This window comes from Rhodamnia argentea, chromosome 7, assembly GCF_020921035.1.
Source record: "Rhodamnia argentea isolate NSW1041297 chromosome 7, ASM2092103v1, whole genome shotgun sequence".
Lineage (NCBI taxonomy): Eukaryota > Viridiplantae > Streptophyta > Magnoliopsida > Myrtales > Myrtaceae > Rhodamnia > Rhodamnia argentea.
This window is the reverse complement of record NC_063156.1, coordinates 20096917-20104374: the sequence shown is the minus strand read 5'-3', so window position 1 is coordinate 20104374 and position 7458 is coordinate 20096917.

Sequence of the window (7458 nt, the reverse complement as noted above, 5' to 3'; positions counted from 1 at the left end):
CAAGATTGCGTCGCTCGACAAAAGACTTGTTCTGAAGTACGAGGGAATCCATAACGGACTCCTCCTTTTAGCAGGGCGCTATCTTGATTTAGGGCAAGAAAATATCATAGTCCTTTTTTGGCTTTTATCATCGAGTTGAATATTTGAGTTGACACTCTATTTGAATGGTATTTTTTTTATTGGCGAATATTTTGAAATTTATTCGATCAATTTTGATCGGAAATTGATCACATGAATGTCGGCTGTCCTACGTGGCACGATTGGCGCTAACGTAGACATTTTAAAATTATTTTTGGATAAGTTTTTTCACATTTGTTAATAATTTTCTTTATTTTTTTCCTTTCTTTTTCCTTTTTCAAGTGGTTGGCCATCAACCACACAGCAATGATCGGCTGAGCTAGCCTTACTGGGCCTCACTTGGGCTAGGGTGATTGCCGACGAGGGCTCCCCTCACCATATATGGCAGGGCTGACCCTCGCTTAGGCTAGCGTGGCTGTTGACACCTAAATTTTGATTTCTTCTTAATCATTTATTTTGCATAAAAATCTGGAGTTAAATTTTAATTCCTACCAAAAATAATAGCTCATCATTTTTCATTCAATTTTAGTATTCATGCATTACATTTTGCATTGGACCCGTGGCGGAAGCGAATCCGAAATTGACATAGGGTCCGAGCAAGAACTCATCAGAAATTTAGCAAGCACGCGAAGGGGATATGGTGTCCAAAATTCATAGGCAAAAACAAGAGTCCTAAGCCTCGTCAAAATTGAGCAAGACCGAGCCCATGTTGGTTGGAAATTTGATCAAGGCCACGAATATAACATGGATCAAATCTTGCGATATATGTGTGATGTTTGGGCTTGGAAAATCTGCATTATTTAATAACCCTTAAAGCTTTAATTATATTAAGATAATACTATATTCTTTTGAAAAAAAAAAGCATGGAGATCTTGAGAAAACCCTAGTGGTCTTTGCTTATAAAAGGGACTTACATTCACGTCACAAGGGGATCTCTCTCGTTTAGAAAAAAATCAGACTTGACGTGAAAATATTCGGAGAGAAAGAAAGAAAGGCGGGTCCTCCGGCAACAAGGAAACATCAATCTTCGACCACCTTCTTTCCTTGCGGTTTTCTTGTTTTTCCCTGTAGTTTTAAGGCTATTACTGCGGTTTTCACACTTATTGCTGCGGTTTTCCCTCTATTGCTGCGGTTTTGCACCTATTGCTGCAGTTTGGTGCCCGATTACTTGCTGTTCGGGGTTGCATCTGCTGCCGATTCGTGTTCAATCCCTTTGCCGTTCGGGTTGACTTTGCTGCTGTTTCGTCCTTAAATTGCTACAAGTTTGGGGCCGAATAAGTGCACATTTTCAGGCTCAATTCAAGATTCAAGCTCAAGTTAGCTGCTGCAAAATCGCTTCATCGAATCCCTTGGGCGCACAACATTCCGTAGTCGATCGGTTCAATCATCCAAGTTTGGTGTGCAATTTCTTCGATTCAAGTTCGAATTAGGTATCATCTTTATCCCAAATATTCTGAAAATTGACTGCATAATTTAAGGTTTAGATGAATGCAATATTCGGATATGATGAGATTATTACCTAGTTCAAAAAAAATCTGAATTGGAAGTTATCTTGTGGATATCATGAGTATCATTGAATTCGACTTTGGGATATTGGCATATCTTTGTATATCATGTGATTTGATTTGAATATAATTTGGTTCCGGATCATAATTTGGGGATGTCATGATATCCGAAGTATATTCTGAATTGACAAGCATATTTTTGGATATTTGATTTGAATTTAAGATAATCCGAATCCCGATCACATCTTAAAGATATTGTGCACATCTTTTCGAATGTCCAAGATTATCTTGTGGTGAATTGAAACCCTTAAAAATTCTGATCATATCTTTTAGGTTTGGATAGTTATCTAAATTTTTTTTTAAATCTCAAGAGATAATTTTCTAAGTTTAAAAGATATGTGAATCCTTTGCGGATAGGGCCATATGCCCTTTAAAATTTTGGTAATCCCCTATGGATTTTCGAAATTCATGTAGCCTTGATTGATTTTTACTTTTATATTTAGCATGTTTATATTCTGCATATTGTTTGCCATTTATTGTCATAAAGCTTGAACTTTAGTAAGCAATATTGCCCATAACACATGCTCCCTATTTGTGCCTTGTCCCTCGAAAAACGTACATTAAAGGCAACATATGACTTCGATCTCGAAGTACGATCGTGCCCGTGCGTGTGAATTAGATATCAAATCCTCGATCTCGAGGAGCGGATCGCTAATTCCTAAATAGAATTTCAAGGTTTGCCCTACGTATATAGGGACGACGGTAATTCTATGATATATTCACTTGCTAACCCTAATCTCGGGGGATGTTGTGAATACAAATCGGAATTTCGGATTTAAAGGTGTTTTATGGGCAATATTGTTTATTTTTGTTCAAATTTCATTGTTTTCATGGTTTAAATAAATTCCTAAAAAATCCCAAAAAAGATGTCACGTTTTCTTAAGCTAAATCACATTTCTTTTCACTTTTTGCATGAAAATAATGTCTAATAAAATTAGGGCTTTGAGAAATCAATTTCTTAAGTTAAATTAGATGTTACTTCACATTAGAGTAGTTTTTACCTTTATTTTTTTCATGAATCCGAAAATACACAAAAATATACCAAAAAAAAAAATACCATCCACGTTGCATAGCATTATAGTTTAGTTTGCATTATTATATTTTCCTTGTCATGCATATTTGCCACGTCGTTATGCCATGTCACGTATTTTTGCCATGTCATTACATCTCACATGTCATATAGGTAGGTTGCATTAGCATTGCATTTAATAAAAGAAAACCCAAAAAAAAAAATTAATTCAAATCATCAAACTAAGGATTTTTCATGAAAATCGGGTACCGAAAGGGCATTAATCGAAAAGTTAATGTAACCAAGTCCCCGAATCCATTTAATCTCTGGTTCGTATGAAATAAAGTATTTTCTCCCTAATACTTTATTTAGGTTTCTAATCTACCTACCATAAAAGATTAGTGGCGGCTCCAATTTAAAATCTTGGCATGTAATTGAACCTAAGTTGCGATTCGGTAGGACTTGGGAGAGTCTGAATTAGGTTAGTTAATCTAATTAACCTAATAATCCGTTAACCTGAAAAAACCAATTTTTAGGTCGCGACAGCTTAGCGACTCATCTGGGGAGCATAATTTTTTTTTTTTTTGGGAAAAAATTCTGGTGGACTTAAGCCTAAGTGATTTTCATGTTGATTCTCCTTGATTGATGATTTGGATTTGTAATTTGTTCATTTTTTTTTTGTGTTAATTGTTATATTGATTTTCCGACTATCCGACCTTTGTTTTGAATGATTGATAGTCGTGTCATATTGTAATTTAATATCTTGGGAATCATAAACTCTTGTGCATGAATTTTCATTTGTTTGCACTGCACCATTTTCAAAACCTTAGTAAAATTTAGGATGGTATCAAGATTGGGAATCTCCTTAGCCTCGATCACGAGGAATGGGTGACCCCATCTTCGATCCCGAGCTTTGGTACGGAGGATCACCCAACCTGGCTATAATCTCATAGCATGGAATGGACCCTCGACCTAAATGAAATTCTTAAAGGCTGAGCATTGACCAATCTAATTTGGTACGGTTTGTCTATAAGATTTCGAACTTTTTCAAAAAAAAAATCATAAAAAAGGGCACACACCCGACACCCGTCACGCGCATGTCCGTGTAATGTCATAATGTTGGTGGGTAAGCTTTCTGATCCTTTTCGTGCAAATTACTTATCCTCATGTACTATTTCGGTCGGTCCATGGCAATTAGGTTGGTCGTGTCTCGATTTACTACTTCATGGAGCGCATGGAATGCAAGAACATCCGAACTGTTCCAATGCCCAAGAAGGGACTAGGCAGTTGGTTTACCCAGCTGGACAGCATATCTCGAGATTATGTGGAGCGCAGATTGGGGCGTTTGGTGCACTTTTGTGAGATACGGGTCCGTACCGGGCTTATTCAGGCGATTGCTCATTTTTGGTGCCCCGAGACCTCGACGTTTATATTTAGTAAGCATGAGCTTACCCCTACTTTAGAGGAATATAGCATGCTCATTGGAAAGTCCCTAGATCCGGAACCTATTAGTCCATATATCGGTAACGATCCTCCACTCTTGCTTGCTGAATTTTTGAATATTGGAATAGCTGAAGTTCAAAGAAATTTAAAAGCTAATTACGGGAATTGCTCATTCTCGTTCTTGACCGAATGTTTTAATCAAGCTATTTCATTGCAAAAAGGGAAAATTTTCTTGCTGGCTTTCTTTGGATTAGTAATCTTTCCGCATTGTAAAAATTCGATTAACCCAAAGATAGCTTACTTTGTTCAACAAGTTTGTGAAGAGAAAAATTTCGTCAACGCAATATTGGCGGAAACTTTTATGTCTTTGAACAAGTATAAGCAAGATAAATGTGGTACTTTTAAAGGTTCGGCTGAGCTTTTGCAAATATGGTTCCTTTCTCATATTAAAGGATGTCAAAATCTTGTAACAATCGAAAAGCTCAGAAATTTTTCTCCCCCGATCATGGTTTTCAAAGAAAAACAGGATAAAATTCCAGATTACCATTTTTGTGAGTGGATAGGATTGTTAGAGGATCCGGAACCTAGGGGTTTCCTATGGCAAGCTAGTTGGTTCAAGATAGGTATGGCTCGTTTGGCAAGCGCTGGTGCAAGACCAATCCCTTTGCTCGGATTCACTGGAGCTACTGAGTATTATCCACTACGGGTGGCACGTCAATACGGAGTTGTCCAGACCTTACCACCACCCCTAGAGGCCGAAGGTGTTCGGCTCGACTTCACCGTCAATGTCCCGGAGCGTGAACAATCAGTGATTACCATCCGCTCATTGTGGGATTTTTGTCGGCCATCCAAGCTCAAGCTACCGAGGAAGGAGTTGCTGGGCAATGAAAAGATATATCATGCCACCCCTCAATACATCAAGAAGCATTCAATTCCTGAAGCCTTACGACCGGTAATCCCAGAGGTGCGACCTACGGCTACTCTTCATGCTCAAGTGGAAGATCTCACGCAGCAATTGGAGCGGGCAAAGAGGAAAGCGGCAGAGGCGACATGGGCATTGAAACGGTTGAAAAACAAGAATGCTCTCTTGAAGTAGTAAATCGAGATCGTATCGTCATCGAGTCGTTTGGTTATTGGTCTTACATTTAATTAATTTTCTTTTCAATGTCTGGACACATTCTTTATTTTCCTAGGCCTCTTGTTAGGGAAACTTTCGTCAAGTGTTAGGCTTGTTATCCTTTAATTGCAGTTTCAGATAAATAAAACAGTTCTGTTCTCATTCTGACCTTGCTGTGCTGTAAGAATTTTTACACCCGTTTCCTGTTGGATTCAGTTTCCTCACTTCAAATGAAAAATGTTCATAAGATCTTGAACCATCTATTCAAAAAATTTCGTAATGATCCATCGTGTTTTCTATTTTTTATGGAATTAATGGCCGGAGTCAGGCAGGCTGGAATTTGACACGTTCTCAGACTACAGATTCATTTTGCGATTTACTACTAGTAAACGTGCCGCATTGTTAAATTACCAAACATGAAAGTTGTTGATATATGTTTCAATTAACAGCCTGAAAAATTTCGGAATTAAATTCACCATTTAAAGGGGTCCTTCGTTCTTTTAACAACAGGTGGACGAAACAGTTTTCTGAACGTAATTTTTCACAAAGATGCATTAAACTGGTTTGATCCACTCAGATCTAGCTCGATCATCCAACACAAAAGTTGTTAATCAGCCTCTTGGCTCCAAGTTAGTAAATTTTCACACCATTTTCACAATCGGATGATTTTTCATGAATAAATTCCCGAAACCCGACGAGACTGGAACCTGCAGGTCAAGGTCACGAGTCAAGTGCTCATGAGTCTAGTATAGCCATGGATCGACTCGACGTCTCTTATGCATTATACTCATCATATGACTCTCTTTTGCAAGGTAATTTATCACGGATCCTCCACACATTACCCGATCGGTGGCTAAGAAAATGGCGGACAAGGCTGAAATCAACAACGCGATCCGCAGGAGCTCTGCGAGAGCAATTCGAGGTTATGAACCAGAGGTTTGAGGGTATGATGAGCCAGATGATGGAACGTATGATGGCTGCTACTGTTGCTTCTGCTAAGCACCCGACCGGCCCGACACCTCAGAACGTCGTCTCTCCGACCCTTCCCGCAAGCAATCCCGAGAAGGCTTCCGAGCATGTCCTTGATTACACCATGCCGCTAGAGGATGTTGTCATTACCGGCGCTAGCTCGAGCGCCCCATCACCAGCTCTCATCTCCCAAGCCAGCCCTGTGACTATGGGACCGTCCATTGAAATGGCCAAGTTATTGGCCCAAATGGAGCAGCGAATCCGTGAGATGGAAGGAACGCACAGCATACCCCAGATTGACCTGTCTGTCTTTTCAAAGGTCACGGTGCCGGAGAAGTTTAAGATGCCCGATTTCGAGACGTATGATGGGACTTCTAACCCGGTCCAGCACGTCCGGATGTATCGAGCAAGAATGAACAAGCATGCGACCAACGGCCCCCTAATGGTTCAGACTTTCCAGGCTAGTCTAAAGGAAGCTGCCATGAGATGGTATACGGACTACGAGATCTATCGGATGGATGATTGGGAGAAGGCAGCTAATGCTTTCCTCAAACATTTTAGTTTTAACTTGGACGTGCTCACCACCGGAGAAGATCTTGAGCAGCTTGAGATGAAGAAAGGAGAAACGATCAAGCGGTATGCCACTAGGTGGAGGAACGTGGCATCTCAATCGAAACCGGTCCCTCCCGAAAGGGAGCTCATGAAATTGTTTGTTTCCACCCCGCCGCAAGTTATGAGAACTCGAGTTTTGGGATCCGCTGCCACGTCATTCAGCCATCTCATTGCAATGGCTGAAGAAGTCGAGAGTGGCATGAAGAAAGGTTGGTATGAGGATGTTGGTGCACCTGCTAAACGGTTCGCGGTAAAGAAAGACAAAGAGCCCGCCCCACAAGTGAATGTCACTTATACTCATAAGGCTCAGGTCCAAGCACCCAAGGTTCAAACCCCTAATCAACAGCCGGAGAATTTTAGTACTCGGGGACAAAGAGGATACAAGCGCAACCGGCGGTTTACTCCTTTGCCCGGTACTCTGTCGCAGGTCTTGGCCGTCCTACGTAAGAAGGACTTATTGTCAACCGAGCCTATGCGGCCAAATTATGCAACCTTTGCAAGGTACGACCCGACTAAGAAATGTGACTACCATCGAGGAGAACCCGGACATGATACGGACAGTTGTTATGTACTCAAGAATCGCATCCAAGACTTGCTCGACTGCGGGGCATTCTCGTTTCAGACAAGCAGCCAGCCAAATGTTCAAAAAAACCCTCTACCGAATC